This window comes from Phascolarctos cinereus, unplaced genomic scaffold, assembly GCF_003287225.1.
Source record: "Phascolarctos cinereus isolate Bilbo 61053 unplaced genomic scaffold, phaCin_HiC Scaffold_4;HRSCAF=312, whole genome shotgun sequence".
NCBI lineage: Eukaryota > Metazoa > Chordata > Mammalia > Diprotodontia > Phascolarctidae > Phascolarctos > Phascolarctos cinereus.
The window spans coordinates 504,667,257-504,687,608 of record NW_027555847.1 but is presented as its reverse complement, the minus strand read 5'-3'; the positions used below and the strand labels follow the sequence as shown (position 1 = coordinate 504,687,608).

Genomic DNA, 20,352 nt, shown 5'->3' with positions numbered 1-20,352 from the left:
CAGACAGATAACACCTTATAGTTTTATAGTTTGAGAACAGTCTGAATCTGATAGCATTCCTTTTCTGGAGTTTTGTGCACTAAAGAGGAGTAACACCAGCATGAAACACTCAAAAACAAGCATTTGATGCTTAAATTGGTGTTCTGGGGAAACCTAGTTCTTAACAAAACAGCACCTGGAAAAGCATAAATGATATCAATTGATAAGAATCTTGCTTTCTCAAAAATAATGGAATAATTTGAACAGTCAAAAAACAAGACCTTCTGCATATGGAGGTGAGCTTTTTATATTTTTATAAAAGTTACATTTCTTTTTGTAATTTATTTGAGTACAATGGTATTTTAAGAGCTCAGATTTTTTTTAGTATTCTAAAATTTATTCTGCTTTTGAATATTTAATAAAAATGACTTTCCCTATTATAGTAAAAATGTTTTTTGGAGGGGATACAGACCTAGTAGTGGTATTGCTGGGTCCAAGTTTTATACCTCTTCAGGCATAGTTTAAAATTGTTCTCCACCAGCAATTCATTAGTGTACCTACTTTTCCCTCATCCTCTCCAGCACTTTTCATCTCTAATAGGTGTGAGGTTTTAATTCTAACAGGTGTGAATTATTTTAATTTGTATTACTCTAGTCAAGTGCAATTGAGAGCATTTTTTCATATGACTATAGATAGTTTTGATTTCTTCTTCTGAAAATTGCCTCTGTATATCCTTTGACCATTTATCATTTGGGGAATGGCTCTTATTTTTTATAAATCTGACTCATTTCTTTACTCAGTATATATTTGATAGATGAGGTCTTTATCAGAGAAACTTGCTGCAAAAATTTTTTATATTACTTCATTCATTACTTTTTGGCATAATGTAGTTTCCCTGGTTATCTATTTTAATTAGGTCTGTTTTTGCTTTTGCTTCATTTAAGATCATGATTGTTACCCCTCACTTTTTTACTTTGGCTGAAGCATATTAGACTGAATTTTTATTTTATTTTAACTCTGTGTGGGTGTCTTTCTATTTCAAGCATGTTTTTTGTAAACAACATGTTGTTGGATTCTGGTTTTTAATCCATTCTACTTTCCACTTCTGTTTTATGGGTGAGCTCAACCCACTCACATTCACAGTTATGATTATTAATAGTGTGTTTTCCTCCATTCCATTTTCTTCTGTTTCTTCCTCTCTTTTTTTATCCTGTCCCTCCTCAAAAGTCTATTTTGCTTGTAACCACTGCCTCCCTTAATCTGCTGTCCCTTTTATCATTACCTCTCCCTTTCTCTTTTTCTCTTCCTCTTCTATTTTCCTATTGGGTAAGTCACATTACTATACACAATTAAATATGTATGTATATTCTTTCCTCTTTGAACCAATTCCAATAATAGTGAGGTTCAAGCATTGCTGGTTACCACTCCCCTTCATTTTCCCCTCCATTGTAAAAGCTCTTCCTTGCACATTTCTTTTACGTGATAAAAATTTCCCTCTACTACCTCTCCCTTCCCCCTTTTCCTAGTACATCCCTCTTTCTTAGACTCACATCCAAGTCCTCTGTCTACATAAACTCCTTTCAACTGCCCTAATATAATGATAAGTTTCTTAGGAGTTACATATATCATAGGGCAACTAGGTGGTACAGTGGATAGAGTGCTGGGCCAAGAGTCAGGAAGACTCATCTTCCTGAGTTTAGATGTGGCCTCAGGCACTTGCTAGTTGTGTGACCCTGGGAAAGTCACTCGACTCTACCCAAGTTTCCTCATCTGCAAAATTAGCTGGAGAAGGAAATGGCAAACTACTCCAGTATCTTTGCCAGTAAAACTCCAAATGGGGTCATGAAGAGTCAGACACAACTGAACAACAATTGAAAAATGACTGAACAACTAACATATGTATCATCTTCTTGTATAGGAATATAAACAGCTTAGCTTTATTGAGTCCCTTATGAATACTCTTTCATCTTTACCTTTTTATGCTTCTCTTGAATCTTGTGTTTGAATGTCAATTTTTCTATTCAGCTCCGGTCATTTCATCAGGAGTGCTTGAAAGGCCTCTATTTCATTGAATGTCTATTTTTTTCCTCTGAAGGATTATACCCAGTTTTGCTGGGTAGGTAATTCTTGGTTGTAATTCTAGCTCCTTTGCCCTCCAGAATATCACATTCTAAGCCCTCCAATTCTTTAAGGTAGAAGCTGCTAAATCTTGTGTTATCCTGACTGTGGCTCCCTAAAATTTAAATTGTTTTTTTCTGGCTTCTTGAAGCATTTTTCTCTTTGACCTGGAAGCTCTGGAATTTGTCTCTAATATGCTTGGGAGTTTTCATTTTGGGGTCTCTTTCAGGAGGTTATCTGTGGATAATTTCAATTTTTATTTTACACTCTGGTTCTAGAATATCAGGGCAGTTTTCCTTGATAATTTCTTCAAATCTGATGTCTAGGCTCTTGCTTTCAGATAGTCCAATAATTTTAAAATTATCTCTCCTTGATCTATTTTCCACATCAGTTGTTTTTCCAATGAGGTATTTCATATTTTCTTCTATTTTCTATTCTTTTGACTTTATTTTATTATTTCTTGATGTCTCATGGAGTCATTAGCTTCCACGTGACCAACTCTAATTTTTAAGGAATTATTTTCCTTCAGTGAACTTTTGTACCTCTTTTTCCATTTGGCCAATTCTGCTTTTTAAGTTCTTTTCTTCAGTGGATTTTTGTGCTTCTTTCACCATTTGGCAAATTATGCTTTAAAGGTATTATTTTCTTCAATTGTTTTTGTGGCTCTTTTACCAAGCTATTAATTTTCTTTTCATAATTTTCTTGCATTACTCTCATTTCTTTTCCCAATTTTTCCTCTTCCACTTAATTGCTTTCTTTAACTCTTCTAGGAATTCTTGTTGGAATTGGGTCCAATTAGCATTTTTTGGGAGATTTTTTTTGGTAACAATTGTCACATTGTTGTCTTCTTCTGAGTTTATGTCTCGGTCTTTCCTGCCACTGTAGTAGCTTTTTTTTCTGGTCAATTTATTTTTTGTGGGGGTTTTTTGCCCATCTTTCCAGTCTTTTTCTTGACTTTGAACTTTATGTTAAAGTTGGGCTCTGCTCAACTAGGGGTGGGGAGGCACTGCCACAAGCTTCAGGCTTTTTTTGTGCTGCTGTTTTCAGAGCTAGTTCTGGGGGTCTGCAAGTTTTTGGTACTCCTAAGGTGGTGTGATACTGGAAGAGGTATAGTCACTGTTCTCCTGGTCTGTGCTCTGGTCTTTATCCAGAAAGGGACCTCTTCCTTTGTAGCTGCAAGTGTTAGTGCTCCTCTTTGCTTTGGAACTACAGCCAGGAGCCTACTCCCTTTCGTAAACAGCAACCTACCTCTCCAGGCTGCAACTACGACCCAGAACTACAAATAGGCAATAGTGTTGCCAATCAGTACCAGCTGTACCCAGTGCCAACAAAGAGTCACCTGCAATCTCTTTCTAACCAGCTGTCCCACCCCTTTACAGTCTCTAAGCTGAAAACTCTTGGAGCTGCTGCTGTTGCTGCTACTATATATGTGGGCTCTGAACAGGCTTTTACCTCAGTGTCTCAGACTTGTCTTGCCAACCTCTTAAGTTTTCTTATGCCAGTCTCACCTTGACTTTTTGTTAGCTCTGCCACTCCAAAATTTGCTTTGAGGTGGGTTTTTTCTTTTCTTTTCTTTTTTTTTTACAGTTGTTTGAAGGAGAATGGTAGGAGAGTTCATCTGGATGGTTGCCCCTAATCTGCCATCTTGGTTCCACCAAGGAATAGTAGGATTAATTTGATTACTGCTCCCATTGCTAGAGTTCAAAAGGGGTGGAGAGAGTACACATATATAGCATGATGAAAATATGGCCAGATAGTAAATGAGGAGACAGCACTGAAGAAGACACTGAAGGTGATTATAACTGGCCTGTTTAAGCAAGCTTTCAAAACAAAACAAAAATAAAAAAATGAACAAGAGACACTGGCTCGCTATTGCCTTTTCTTAAAATGATAACTAATGAAAAGCAGTTGCCATTACAAACAAGAAAGAGTCCATCAACCAGTAAACATTTACAGCCAAGGACAACACTAGTTTAGAATACAAGCTAATTTTGAAAACATGAGGAGGGTGACTAAAGATATGTGGGGGCTGGGGAAAAGGGGAGGGGATAAATGTTTTTATAGTGCCTACTATGTGCCAGGCACTGTATTGTGCATTTTAAAAAATTATTATCTCATTTGGTCCTCACAATAAGCCTGCAAGGTAGGTGCTATTCTTTCCCCCATTTTACAGTTGAAGAAACGGAGGCAAGTAGAGTTTAAGTGACTTTCTCAGGGTCACACAGCTAGTAAATGTCAGAAGCTAGATTTAATTTCAGATCTTCCTAACTCCAGGCCCAATGCTCTATCAGCCACCGCCTCTCAGCTGGTACGAATGGTGTTTTAAAACTTTGATGAGTCTGTGATCTCATAGCTATAGATATTTTTTCCTACCAGGACACATTGTAATTTACCCATGGCTTCTTATCTTTCTATTAAATTAGATTTAGTTCAGTTTGATTCAATTCAATTAAACCTAAATCAACTAAATAGTTATTAAGACCCTGCTATGGGCATGTTTGGCAGCTAGGTGGCACAATGGATAGAGCACTAGACCTGGTGTCAGGAAGATCTGAGTTCAAATCCAGCCTCAGACACCTACTAGCTGTGTGACCTTGGGCAAGTCACTTAACCCCTATTTGCTTCAGTTCCTCTCCTGTAAAATAGAGACACACTAGGGAAGGAAATGCAAACCACTCCAGTATCTTTGCCAAGAAAACCCCTTGGACAATGTCCATAGGGTCATGTGGACTTAGACACAACTAGATGACTAAGCAACAGCAATGAAGGTGCTAGGGATACAAAAACAAAAATAGAACCATTCTTGTCTTTGAAGAGTTTGTATTGTAATGAGGAATTCGTCATGTACACAAATAAGTTTATACAAAATACACTTGTCACCCAGCTTCCACCCAAGCCTGGAGAGGGTGGGGGATGGTTTATATGCTGCTGCAGACATAGAGGGAGGCATGACTCCCTGGAGTCTCTCCGTGATGGAGAGAATGCTGAGCACAATGCTGTGGACCTGCGTATGAGACTCACTGAGGTGGTTCCAGAGATTCCCCAGAGACGTGTGAAGAGAGAAACTGAAGCCAGCTCTTCAATATGTCCCTGACTCTTCCAACTTGCCTCCCTTCTCAGTGGGTGAGATCAGGACTGCTCTCTTTACTTGAGCTTATCTTGCTCTCAGCTGGAAAGCTCAATTGCTTTTGTGCATTTTTTTTGTCTGTTCTAATCTTAACTCCCCCAAGGTTATTGTTTTGCTTAGATAAGTGGGTTTACTCACTACTATTTGTGGTCGCCTTTTGGGTAAGAAGTTTGGTGGGAAGGAGCTAAACGGGTGAGTTTAAGATAAACCTCATCAGCCTGACCCTCAGTAAGCACTTTTAAGAGCCCAAAAGCATTGTCCTAAGCACCTAGGATACAAAGAAAGGCAAATGACAGTCTTATTCCACCAGAAGCTCATAGTCTTTTAATATGGGAGACAACATGTAAACAACTATATACAAATAAGCTATAGGCAGGATAAATAAAAAATAATCAGCAGAGGAAAGGCACTATCTAATCTTTGATACTTTGAAAGTGCCATGATCTCACTGGTGTGACTATTCATATAAGTCATAGTACAAACACCTTGTTTCATGAGTTGATTTAACAGAAACATCACTTAGTAGCAACCAATGGCTCCATGCTTAACTAGTCTGGTCCTCAGATGACACATAGTTCTTCACTGACGGGAGAAAGGGGAGGAGGGGGCATTGTAAGTCAAAGCTAGGCAGTGTCAGAGCTAATATAGCTCGTGTTTCATTGGCATAGCTTTGTAGAACCCCTAGACCTCAATAGAGATATGTGTCATCAATGGGGAGATTTTACGTAATCTATAATTCAGATCTAATAATCACATACACTATATATGTATATATGTATATATATATATACACGCACACATACACACACACACACATATACACATACATATATTCACACAGTTATCCCTTACATATCGTGGGGATAGGGACGTGGTACCCACAGGATCTGGAAAATCTGCATTAAAATTTTTTGGCCCTCCCTTCGAACCAGAGAAGAAGTCTAAATTTTTTATTTTTCTTCTATATTTTCTTTCAGGTTTATAGTACCTTATTGTAAAATTTGGGTTGCTGTTATACTATACATATATTTTATGCATTTCTGAATTTCTAAACTTTTTCTGTGTCATCTGCTGGCCTTTGCATGTCATATGCGGCTTCTGCAAAACTCCCTGTTTAATTTCATACGCTGACCTGTGATATGCCGAAACTGCAATGGAGAAAGTCACAATGTAGAAGTGATATACATATATGTGTACATATGTAAGGGAAACTGAGGAGGATAGATCCTCCCCAGGCCCCTATGTAACCATCTCATGACCTAATAGTGTGACTGCCTCATGACCTGACACGATAGATAGATGGGAGTTACCATGCCTGGCCGGAGCTGACCATGGAAACAAAACATTAAATAACCAATAAGCCATGTTACCTGGGAAAGCAACTTATCTCAAGGAACATTTTTCTTGAGAAAGGTGTGTAATTGTCCAAGGAATTGATCACTCCTTGGAGACTTACACAACAAACAGGTATTTTGGGGCTCTGATCAAGTCCCAACTTTTGTGGTAGATGTGTGCATGCCTGGACATGAGCTCACCAAGGATACGTACACAAAACAAAAGATCAAGATTGTCTTTCCCTGGTTTACATAGATATAAAAGGGGTCATTTGGAAAGGGATCTTTGGAGACTTTGATGTCAGAGATAGGGACACCGAATCTCTGTTGTGTTCAGAAGCAGACCACGTGCACGGCTTCTGCTGAGTCGGAGTGGTACCCCACTCCATTGGCCTCCCTGACCAGACCTCTGGGCCGTTCTCCAGTCTCCCTGGTCTACTAGGTATTTAAGCTCGCCTGATCAGTGAGTGTATATCCTTTCTTTTCTTATTCCTACTTTCCTTTATGTTGATTATTACTTATTGCATTGAAGGTTATTCTTACCTTTATTGCTTGTGTGGTTTTTAATTATTATTAGTCATTGTAAATAAATGTGATTATTTGTTAAGTTTATCCTGAGTATGTGCCATTATATCTTGAAATCCGAACCTAAATTGAATCTGCGCAGTACGTACTCCTCTCGATTACAACGTATTCTGGCCTTTATCAATTATCTGCCAAACACTGTACTACATTAGACACTGGGAGTTATATACTGGAAATACAAAAGCAAAAGTCTCGGTCCACAAAGAACTTAGATTCCATTGCTGTATACACACACACACACACACACACACACACACACACACACACAGTGTATGTGACTATTAGTAGATCTATAGAGTAGATTATATAAAATCTCCCCACTGATATGATAATACATATTAAAGTACTTTGTGAATCTTAAAACAACATATATACTTGTAAGTGCATGTATGTATATATGTACAAATATACATATATGTCACTTATTGGTCCCAAAATACTTTAATATTATCTCATTATGTGTGTGGGACTATCACTAGATCTATATTATAAATCAAAGCACTTAGGGAACCTCAAAGTGATACATATACATATATATACACATATGTACACATATATATATGTTTACACGTACACATAGGTACACTTATACATGCAGCTTTAAATAATAATAATTATTTCATCTGATCCTTACAGCAAGCCAGAGAGTAAGATACTATTAGTCTCCTTTTACTGGTTAGGAAACTAAGGCTGAGAGGTTGCTTACTTGCCCGTGACATGCCACAGATATTAAGTATCTCATGTAAGATTTGAACCCAGATCTTCCTGATGCCATGTCAGTACTCTATCCAATCTAATGTGTTGTCTCTCTGCCTTTTTTTTTTAAATCATGACCTGTGATTTCATTGTTTTAAGAGATTTCCATTGAGGAAACTCTCCCTATCAAAGCAGATTAGCTGTTGTTCTATAACTTATGGTAACATGACTGGACCTGTGCTTTAGGAGAATCACCTTAAGGGTGATTGGACGATGGTCTGGCATAGGGAAAGACTTGAGGCAGGCAGACCACCAGCAGATTACTGCAATAGTCTAGGTGTGAGGTGATGAGAGCCTGCACCAGAGTAGTGGCAGTGTCAAAGGAAGATGGGTGTATATTCAAGAGATATTGCAAAGATGATATCACAGACCTTGGCAATAACTTTGAAACTGCACAATTTCCCAGAGGTTGGCACAGTGACTGGCACATAGTAGGTGCTTAACAAATGTTTATTGATTGATTGATTGAAAGCTGTTGGAAAAACCTATCTCTTTAAAACCAGTATTGTCCTGGTGATGCTTTGATACTATGAATCACTTGATGCCACATTCTCAAAAAATCAAAATTACAGGTAACTCAAAAAGCAATAGAACAATCCACGGTGGGCATAAAGAATTGGTGGCAATATATTACTAAGTAGGAAGCAGAATAAAACACACTGAGAATATGTAAGATTAATCAATCAGTCGAAAAGCATTTATTCAGTGCTTACTATGTATCACTGTGATAAATGCTGGGAATACAAACAAAAAGCAAAACCAGTCCCTGCCTTCAGGAACTTACATTTTAATGATGAGATAGCATATATAAATTAGTAATACAGAATAAATGTAAAGTAAATGGAAGCCTTAGAAAGATCTGAAAAAAGTGTTCACTACCTTGTTTATATAATACAAATTTGTTGTTGTTGTTGTTCAGTTTTGTCCTCCTCTTTATGACTCCATTTGGGGTTTTCTTGGCAGGGATAATGGAGTGGTTTGCCATTTCCTTCTCCAGCACATTTTACAGATGAAGACACTGAGGCAAACAGGGTTAAGTGACTTCCTCATGATCACACAGCTAGTAGGTGTCTGATGCCAGATTTGAAAATAAGTCTTCCTGACTCCAGGGTTGGTACTCTATCTACTGCGCTACTAGCTGCCCCAATAGTGTAAATAAGTAACTAATAGTAAACTAAGTAAAAATAAGTAAAAACTAAAGAGTAAAATTAAAGTAAAAATAAGAGACAGCAAATATATGGCCCAAATGCTACATTGCTACTTCAGAGAATACTCCAGGGGAATGTTTCCAGTGTGTTAGGTGGACCCTCTCTGGAAGATCTGTGAAAAAAAACAAGGGCAAAAATCATACCAGATAAAAAGGTGTGTGGAGGGGCAGCTAGGATAGAGCACCGGCCTTGGATTTAGGAGCACCTGAGTTCAAATCTGCCCCAGACACATGACACTTACTAGCTGTGTGACCCTGGGCAAGTCACTCAACCCCAATTGCCTCACCAAAAACCAAAAACAAACAAACAAAAAAAGAAGGTATGTAGAGATTACTATCTGTGTTAGCAGAAAGAGCTAACAAAATAGTGAAAAAAATCACAAATCCATTAAAGTATCAAAGGAACTAAATGATTAAAGCAGTACATAAACATCATTAGAAAATGTTTGGGAGAAATGGGCAGTGGGAAAGAGCACTGGATTTAGAATTAAAGAGATTGAATTCGAATGTGTGCATCCCAGCCCACCTAGCCCACCACCTTTTATAGGCACTCCCCTCACTCTATGATCCAGCTAACATTTACCTACCGGCCACACTGCAAACACTCCATCTCTATGACTTTGTACTGGCTGGATTCTAGGCCTGGAATGCTCTGCTCGCTCATCTCCTCCTCCTCAGTTTTCCCCACTTTCTTTAAGACTGCCACCTTCTGCAGGAGGTCTTTCCCTTTCCGATTATTTTCATCTACTCTGTTTACATCTTGTATGTACCTAGTTATTGACTTGTATCTTCCATTAGAATATATACTCCTTGAGGGCAGGAATTGTCTTTTGCCTTTCTTTGCTAAGTGAGTATGGGGATGGGGATATGAAGAAGGTTAAAAGTCAGTCCCTGTCCTCAATAAGAGTATACAATTTAATGGGAGAGTCCACATTCCATGTGCAGATTGAGGTCCCGTAGAAATCTGGCTTCATTCTGACTCTCGGGCAGGGAAGAACTCTTCTTTCCTCCATTCCCAAATGGAGTTAAATCCTATCTTCTTGATGGTAACTTCCCAATAAGCTGGAAGCTATCTTTACTTGTACTTCAGTCTAGTACATCAAGTCATCATCTTTTCTGGCTTATCAACAAATGGAGGAACTAAACACAGTAATATACATAGCCAGAAGTAGGGAAAAGATATGCCTCATGGTCTGAAGTGTGTGTGTGTGTGTGTGTGTGTGTGTGTGTGTGTGTGTGTGTGTGGTTGGAGGGAGGATCCATGTTTTGGGGATGAAAGGGTTATAATCTCCAGGGCATGGTCCCTGATCCCAGTGTCATGGTGGCTGGCAAGAAGATGGTCAAAATGCAGAATGTTATAATGCAAAGAGCAAGTGCATCTGAAGTCGGAGAGCTGAGTTGGCTACTAACCACTGTTTGAATTCGAGTAGGCCACTTCCCATCCCTGGGACTCAGTTTCCTCATCTGAGAAAATGAAGAGGTTAAGCTAGATATTAAAAAGGTCTTTTTCAACTCTAAAATTCTGATCCCACTGTAAAAGAACTTTCATAGGTATCCCAAGTCTAGGCAGGCAAGTGTCTAAAACTAAGGAAATCAGATACTACAGGAAGGAAACCATAGGCTTGGTCAGGCAAAAAGTCAAGTTCATAGAAGTTAGTCAAAGCAGAAGCTGTATCTACAAGGGCAGGGTTCATAGTCCAGTAGGACTGTGAAGGGTTAGTAAGAACAGCAGTGGAGGGCAAAGTTGGTGACCTTTGATCTTAGGGCAGAGACTGTTCACTTTTTGCCATGCTTTATATAGCCTGCTTTGGTATAGGTAGCCCTGAACCCACAGCCATAGATTGTAGTAGGAAACCGGTAAGGAGCACACCAGTAAATTCTTACTATTTGTCTTTCACAGCATAGAAATAACCCAAATGATGGAGTCTAAAGAAGGAACAGCTATATGCCCAAAGTGAAGAGGGATTGAAGCCACCCCTAATTGTCCATGCAGACAATGACCTCAATGTTATAAAGGACAACTGTGAAAGACTAAAGAACTATGACAGAAGCAATAACCAAACATGCTTCCAAACTCTTGGAAGGTGGACCCTCTCTGGAAGATCTGTGAAAAAATACAAGGGCAAAAATCATACCAGATAAAAAGGTGTGTGGAGGGGCAGCTAGGATAGAGCACCGGCCTTGGATTTAGGAGCACCTGAGTTCAAATCTGCCCCACTCTTGGAAGAGTGTTGATGGATGGACCAGAGGTACAGAAAGAGACAAACATTTTCAGACATGGTTAATGTTTAACCCCAAAGAAATATCCTAGACACAAAGATGTATGGTAGACATTTATCACCAAGGGTGGGGGGAAGGGAGAAAAGACCTTCAATTATATAATCATATTGATTATAAGAGAAGGCTTGTCTGGGGGGGAGTAAGAGTTTTTTGGAGGAGTGGGGATACTGATAGTGTAACAAATAAAAGCACTTAGAAGAGAATAGAGGGAAGCTCAAAAAGGGACACAGAGAAGTAGTACAATGTTGGAACTAAAGTGATAACTTTAAAATATGCTTTAAAACAATCTGGGTCATATAAAAGCCTCTTTTTCTATTTTTTGTATGGGTGTCCCAAAAGTCTTAGTTCAGTTTTAGGCTTTAATAGCTGAAAGAAAATGTTCATATCTGCTGATGTTTATTAAGTTCATATAATGACAATAATCATATTATAATAATAAAAATTTTTCTTCATCACCTATATTTAGACTTCAAGTTATTCTAGCCAAGGTGATTTCCCAACATAGGCTCTATACTCCAGGTTACCTCAACGTACTCCACATGTCCTTAGGCTACGTCTACCATCTCGGAATGCCCTCCTTGCCCCATTCCCACCACATTCTACTGATCCTTGAAGACCACCCTCAGAGTTCATCTCTGCCCTTCCTGACTCTTCTAACCAAATTAATCTCTCTCTCATCTGAACTCTGTACATTTCATCACGTAATTTGTATTTGATCATATATGGTTTTGTTCTGTCCTCTGATTCTTTCAAGCACATTAATCTTATTTTTCTTCAATTGAAGGTGAGCTCTTTAAAGGCAAGGACAATCTTCTTTTGTATCCTTTGGAGTGTCTAGACACTGTGCTGGAGACATACATGTTCAATTAGTGGTTACTGATTGAATTGGAATGAGCTGCCTCAAAAAGCAATGAGTTCCTCTTACTGGGGTTCATCAATCAAAGAGATTGGATGATCACTCATCAAGAATGTTGCAGGAAAGGGTCCGGCCTGGTTGTGGGTTGGGCTAAAGATCCCTTCCAACTCTGACATTCTGTGATTTACTGATCTAATTCAAAGGGAGAATATGCTTTATCATAGATGAAGTATTTCTTGCAGAACAGTATCCTCAAGCAGATTAACACATTCTTGAAGTTGTAATTATTATGCAATTGAACATCTTTTCTCCCTATCCCGCCCTGAGTGATAAATGTCTACATCTTTGTGTCTCGGATATAATTAAACCTCTCACAGCAAATGTAATGTAGTCCATTATATTCACACAAAAGGCTGTTGGAATGTGTGTGCCTGGTGTGTATTAGGCATAGACATTCTTGTTTTCATTTATCGGAGTGGAGGCCTGGGTGGAATGGTGCTCTGTCAACTCTATCGGCCCATCTCCTAGAACCATCACAAAAACTTTCACATCAAACATTCTCTGTGATAGTCATCTAACCACAGAGTACTCACATGATTCACATCTGAACGCTCAAAATGCAACCTCTAGACATGATGATATAAGATAAATCATCTAAATTTGGAATGCTTGCAAGAAGCAAAGGATATTAGAAGCCTTGGGGAAAAGGATAGGATGTTCTTTCTCACTACAAATCTTCAGTATAATTCCCCTCTGATTTCATAAATGTATCTTCTTTTATCACAAGTTAGCTGTGTGTGTATACATACATACGTATATCCTCACACACATGTATATGCATATATATATATATATATATATATATATATATATATATACACACATATACATAAATATAGAAATAATACCCCAAAAGATCTGTGATCTCTTCAATGTGGTTATTCCCTCCAGGGATGCAGGTTGCAACCCATCTATGTCTGTCTCTCCCATCTATGTGTGTCTTCCCATAAGTTCACCACTCAATGTTCAAGGAAGGGAAAGGGGTTGGGTCTTCTTCAGTTTCTCTTGACATCACAAAGGGACCAGTGGAGCATGTAGGCTGTCCATTGATCATTCCTTGGTCTTATTGTAGTCTATTTTCTTTTTCCCCGTATATTTCTTTGACAGCATGACTTTTCCTTGGTAGTTCTTTGTTTGTGATAAGCAGTAGCTTGCTTGTACCTACCAATGACCCTTGGATGATGCTTAGTTTCAGTTTTGCAGAGGCTATCTTGTTCCATGCTTCCCAGTTGCATGACGTCAGAAGAATCTCATATGAAAAAAGATGGGCCTTTGTTTCGGAGGCAACTAGGTAGTGTAGTGGATAGTAGTAGGCCTGCCTTCAGGATAGACCTGAATTCAAATCTGACCTCTGACTCTTACTAGCTGTGGGACCTGGGAAAATCTCTTAACCTCTGTCTACCTCAGTTTCATCACCTGTAAAACGGAGATAATAATAGCACCTATCCTACAGTGTTGGTGTAATGATCAAATAAAATAATCTTTGTAAAAAGCTTAGCACAAGGCCTGGAAGATAGTAAATAATTAATAAATACTTGTTCCCTTTGCCTGTCCCTTTTCAGAGATAAGTTTGGGGTCATTAAAAGCACTTTGTAATTTGTTAAAGATGATTCAGACTACTCTCTTCTTATTTATGTCTGGGCTTGGTTCAACATCCATTTGCAATGTCCATCCAGAAATTGCAATAAGAATATGCATATATTCTTATGGACAAGCTCTACATGTGTTTCATCTAACTGTATGTCATAGTCTAGACCATGGGTATTCTTTATCTACTTGATTTTTCCCCATGTAAATAATTAAGCCTAACAAAATTACTCTTTGCCAATCCCTCTTAATTCTAGTGCCTCCCATCTGTTAATTATATCCTGTTTATCACATTTATAACTTGCTTTTTATGTGTTTGTTTGCATGTTTTCTCTCCCCATTAGATTGTAAGCTCCTTGAGGGCAAGTGCTGTCTTTCTTTTTCTTATTTGTCTCCCTGGAGCTTAGCACAGCACCTGGCACATAGTAGATGTTTAATAAATGTTATTGATTTATTGATTGAGTCTAACTCATATAAGAAGCTCTGTCATGTTTTGAAGCCTGATGCAGTCAGCACCATGTCATCTGCAAACAGAAATATTTGGGATACTTCACAATCTGTAAAGAATGCCTCTGTGACTCAAAACTCACACCATCTTCCTCACTGATAATGTTGAGAACTTTAGGCCAGCACACATGTATGCATGCATGCATGTACACAGACACACCTATACATTTATACACATGTGCATATACATACACACATGCATGTATGTGTATACATACACACATATACATATATCCACATAGACTATATATACACGTAGACACACATATACCTATACATTTATATACACATATTCACATAACCACACATATACATATATACCTATATACACACATACACATATACACACATATACATATATACATATATATATACACACACACATAGACATATATATATATATATATATTCATAAGGTCTGTGATATTTTCCAAACCTTTAGTTGTTTTTTCTCCTTTAGTTACCTTGAGAATATGTCCCTTCAAAATTGTGTCACTATTAACAGGGACTTCATCTGTTTATACTGGGTCTAGCTTAGTTGCTTTTCTCATCTTTATTTCCTTCTGTGAGCACATTTCCTCTATGAACACATCTGGAATTGTGATATTAGAGTCCAAATGCTGCGGTTCTACAGTCTATGATAGTGAAAAAAATATGTTATAAAAATTCATTTTCATCCTTAAATGCCTTTGAGATGATTTTGTTTTGTTTGGTCACTTGCCAAGCCTTTTTTTTTCTTAATGAGTTTTACCCTCCACTGCTTATTTATGTTTAATGAGGTAATACTGCTTGTAATCTTTTATCATCTTTTGCCATAAGATTTTACAAATGAATTTAAATTTTAAACCACTGCAGTCTTTGGTTGTCATAGGCTCTCTGCTTTATGAGTCAGATGTTTGCTAAAGCAATTTTTAAAGACTGTTTTGGTCTCCTTGTTATGGCAATTGATTTAACTTTGTTATGAAAGAATTATCATCAGTTTGGTTTTTTTACCATCCACTTCAAATTGTTCCCATCAATAGCTCATTTAAATAGTCTAGATAGGATTTTTAAAAATTGCATGACATATCTTTTTCTCATTTGTATTCTTTCCTCTGAGTACGTATTAATTTTTTGTTCTCACATATTGATGGTCTGACTATACAGGCAACTGAGATAGTAACCTTATTAATAATGTGTCATTTCCTGTGTGTTAAAATATATTCAATTCCAGACTTTGTGATGTTATTTGCTATTAACCATACCCAGCAAATCAGATTCTTTTCTCAAATTAAAATCTCCATGATATCTAGTATAATGTTGTATCCTTTTACAACATGGACAATTTTTTTAATAGAAAGGGGCAGAAACGAGTGTAGTTATTAGAGAAAGACAAAGCCATCCCACAGAGAAAAAACACTTTTACTCAGGGTAAAAATGGCTGAATCATACTACTTTCCAGAATCTAATTTGCATATGAACAATACAAGTAGATTTGAGGAGAGTCCCCAAAACTGGAAAGGGAAAATCTTCAGTGAGGTCTAAGACACACATCTTAGAGCCTCCACTGCCTGTTGAGGCTGTGTACTAAGTAAGGTAACCTGATGTCTCAGAGAAAAGCTGAACATAAGTGGAGCTAAGCTCAGAGTCAGTAGATCACCCGGCGAGGCACAGATGCGGGCAGATTTCAGAGCTAACTATGCCACCTGCTATCTGAGAGATGGAAACCTCTCAGAGGTCAGCCAAGGAGACCTAGAAAATCTCTGCAGATCCCAAGCCTAAGGATTGCATTTTCCAGAAAGAGCTTAACACTGCAGCAGCGGCCCAGAAGAGTAGCCTGAGAGTAGCATCCAGCAAAAGAGTGGCCTCACTTGCTAGTGAATTGTACAAACTGTCCCTGAGAGAGAGACGAAAGACACCAAGGTCCAAAGTCTAGTGCTGTGAGTTCCATTTGAATTGTCTTAGGAAGATTCTGAAGATCACTTGGCAAGATAAGATACCAGACACTGAGGTCCTTTCTAGAACTAAACTTTCAAGCATTCAAACTCTGCTTCAGAGAGCGCAACTCTGACTGGCTGGCCATGTTGTTTGAATGCGCGAATATACGCTTGCCAAAAGAATATTTTATGGAGAACTCACACTGGGCAAGCGTTCACATGGTGGTCAGAATAAGTGATACAAGGGAACTGTCAAGGTCTATCTTAAGAACTTTGGAATTAACTGTGTGACATGGGAGACACTGGCACAGGACTACTCAGCGTGGCATGCCCACATCAGAGAAAGTGCTGTGCTCTATAAGCAAAGCAGAATTGAAACAGCTCAAAGAAAACACAAGATGCACAAATTTAGAGAATCCACCCCAAACGTTGGCACGGACTGTTTGTGTCCAACCTGTGGTAGAACATTCCGAGCTCATATTGGTCTGATCAGCCACAATCAGACACACTGAAACTTCACTGTAGCATAGTGATGTCATTTTGGTCCTCTTCCAGAATGAAGGAAGCAACCAACCTCAAGAATATGTGTCTCCTACTCATTGGTCTCTCTTTTCTAAATTTTATTTTTTTCCTTAATCTCCCTTAAACACTCTGAGTGCACTGGTAGGAGAATGGTCCCAGTTTTATGGGGTGGAATGTTGTGTTTTAGTTATTCTTGCTTTGTCTTCTACTTGGTAAACATTGCTGATTAAGAGTTAATGACTTCATTGCCATCCCTCTGACTATTCTCCTCATTTCCCTCCCACTCACACCTTGGACTCTTCCCCCTGGGAGATGAGCTTTTGATTTATCTTGGAAATTTTGTCATGTTCCTGCTATTTCCACATCATGCATCTGAAAACATACCTGCCCCTCACCTCATGCTTTCTAGCTCACCTTTTTTATGTTATCTTTCCCCATTAGAATGTCCCTTGAAGGCAGGGCCTACATTGCTTGCTTGTATTTCTATCCCAAGTGTGAATCCAGTGCCTGGTACATAGTAAACATCTAATAAATTTTTTTATCATTCATCCGTTAATTCATCTTGGCTTATTTGTTCAAGTGAAAACACATCAAAAGGAGATCAGGAGCTATTGTTGTGAGTGTTAAAGTACAACTCCCTAACACCAAGATTACCACCTAAAACCCTGAGAGAGTTAGTTGAGTCCTCTAGTATAAGAGCAGGAATTAAGTTGGAAAGAAATACTCTGACGAGCAAAGGAAATACATGTGAACAAAGCCCACACTTTAAAAACGTGATCAATACTATAAGCAAATTAAGAGAGCATGGAATAGCTTATCTGTCAGATTTATGGGGGAGGGAAGAATTTAGGACCCAAGAAGATGTAGAGAGCATTACAAAATGTAAAATAGATAATTTGGATTATATAAAACTAAAAAGTTTTTGCACAAACAAAACCAATGCAATCAAAATTACAAGGAAAAGCAGAATACTGGGGGAAATTTTTTTTGCAACGTGTCTCTGATAAAGGCCTCATTTCTCAAATATAAGAGAACTGAGTCAAATTTATAAAAGTACAAGTCATTCCCCAATTGATAAATGGTCAAAGGATATGAATAAGCAGTTTCCAGACAAAGAAATCAAAGCTATCTACAGTCATATGAAAAAATGCTCTAAATCACTCTTGATTAGAGAAATGCAAATTAAAACTCTGAGGTATTGCCTCACACCTATCAGACTGGCTAATATGACAAAAAAGGAAAATGTTGGATGTTGGAGGGGTTGTGGGAAAACTGGGACACTAATGCTCTGTTGGTGGAGTTGTGAACTGATCCAACTATTCCAGAGAGTAATTTAAAATTGTGCCCAAAGGGCTATAAAATTGTGAATAGCTTTTGATCCAGCAATAGCACTGCTAGGTCCCAAAGACATCCAAAAAAGGGAAAAGGACCTATTTGTACAAAAATATTTATAGTAGCTCTTTTTGTAGTGGCTAAGAATTGGAAATCAGAGGGATGCCTATCAATTGTGGAATGGCTAAACAAGCTGTGGTGTATGATTGTAATGGAATATTATTATGCTATGAGAAATGACAAGCAAGACGATTTCAGAAAAACCTGGAAAGACTTACATTTGCTGATGCATAGCGAAGTGAACAGAACCAAGAGAACGTTGTACATAGTAACAGCAATATTGTTGGATGAAGAACTGTGAATGACTCAGCTATTCTCAGCAATACAGTGATCCAAGACAATCCCAAAGGACTAATGATGAAACATACTATCTGCCTCCAGAGAAAGAATTGATATTGACTGAATACAGACTGAAGCATGCTATTTTCACTTTCTTTCTTACATTTAATTTTTCTTTTATTCGAGTCTTCTTATACAAAATGACTAATATGGAAATATTTTACATAATTACACATGTATAACCTATATCTGATTGCTTACACTCTCAAGAAGGGGGAGGGAAAGGAGAGAGAGAGAATTTGGAATTCAAAGCTTTAAATAAAAATGTTTAAAAAAATTTTAAAGTGATCAACAAGTGTTTTCAAGAGAAAGAAAAGGAAAGGTGATATTGCTTCTTGGTTCATGCTGCTATTTGATGGCTACCCAGAAAGAACATGTATATTTACATGCATGATTTTCTTATTCACTTAAGACTCCTTCTCTGGGAGTCAATAATTAAACAAAGTCTAAAGGATCAGGAAGCCTAAGAAACAGGGAGATGGTGCAGTATAATAGAAAGATCGCAAAACTGTGAACTACGTAAGTGTGTTAGAAGCAGAAGTATGCTAGTAAATATTTTTAAAAACTGTCTCTCCCCCCAAAAAATGTACCCACACTTCTACATTTAATCTGCATTATTATTACTCCATCACTATCTTAAGTCTAAACAATCAACAAAACAGTAAATCAAGCCCTGATTTGTAGCATCATGCTGAAAATTTAACAATCCACTTCCGAGTCATTACTAACTGGTTCCAGCACACTTAGGGAAAATCTGGGTCCTAGCTCATGAACTGGGACAAATCACTGAATTTCTCTGTGACTCCAGTTTATCATTTATTTGTAGAATGAGAGAGTCGAACTACAGGATATCTAACATCCCTTCCAGCTTTAAAGTTTTAAGAGTTTTGCAGGGTCAGACCTAGGCATAAAATGAAGCAAGCATGGTTTGGTTGGTTATTATCACCTTTCCCTTTGAGGCTTTCCCTGCCTCTCAACCTGGCTTTCTTACTCACATGTACTTCAGCTGTTTCAAATGCCCAGTTTCCTGAGGATGTGAATGATTGCCTGGATCTCTCCCTCTGAACACTTTTCTCTGGCTATAATGCTTCACCAAGCCTGCCTTTTTCTGAAAGCAAGCCAAGTTCTTACATTTTCCCTACCCGCCTCCTCCACATCAAAACTTAGATATATCATGTCTCCTATGAACCTTGCTCTCTGCTAGGGGAGCTAACAATCAAATCTATGTTAATGTGATAGTGGCCATTATCTGCTATATAGGTACTGCCTATACCCTGCGTATTTGTATTTTCAAAGTGTTCTCCTGTAAACAGAATTTTTACCCCCAAAAGTGAATCTAATGGTGGGATTTTCATGCATAGTGAAATTTGTGGTCAGGTGGCTTTTTAGCTTTTTAGCTGTCTTGATGAATTTGGATTGATGTTACATCCTTCCTCAACCTAAAGAGCTACAAACTTCATTTTGTCAAATCCAGTAGTGTTGCAGGTCAGAAAGTTTTAATATCAAGATAGCTAAATAGTAATATGTTACTATTTGTAATGGAGTAGTAGTACTACTACCAGTAAGATAATAAATAATAAATGCTGTTGTTCAGTCTTGTCCAACTCTTCATAACCTTGTGGACTATACTGTCCATGGAGTTTTCTTGGCAAAGATACTTAGAGTGGTTTGCCATTTCCTTCTCAAGCGGATTAAGGTAAACAGAGGTTAAGTGACTTGCCCAGGGTTACAAGCTGATAAGTATCCAAGGTCAGATTTGAATTCAGAAAGATGAGTCTTACTGACTC

The 20,352-nt window shown here is 38.0% G+C and overlaps 1 long non-coding RNA gene across 1 annotated transcript; it reads left to right on the top strand.

The window, feature by feature from the left end:
- Positions 1-6,835: 6,835 nt before the first annotated feature.
- LOC144456984 (uncharacterized) lies at positions 6,836-15,079 on the top strand. Its single transcript, XR_013486238.1, has 2 exons — positions 6,836-7,021; positions 11,007-15,079. It is a non-coding gene; the product is annotated as an uncharacterized LOC144456984 (long non-coding RNA).
- Positions 15,080-20,352: the final 5,273 nt, after the last annotated feature.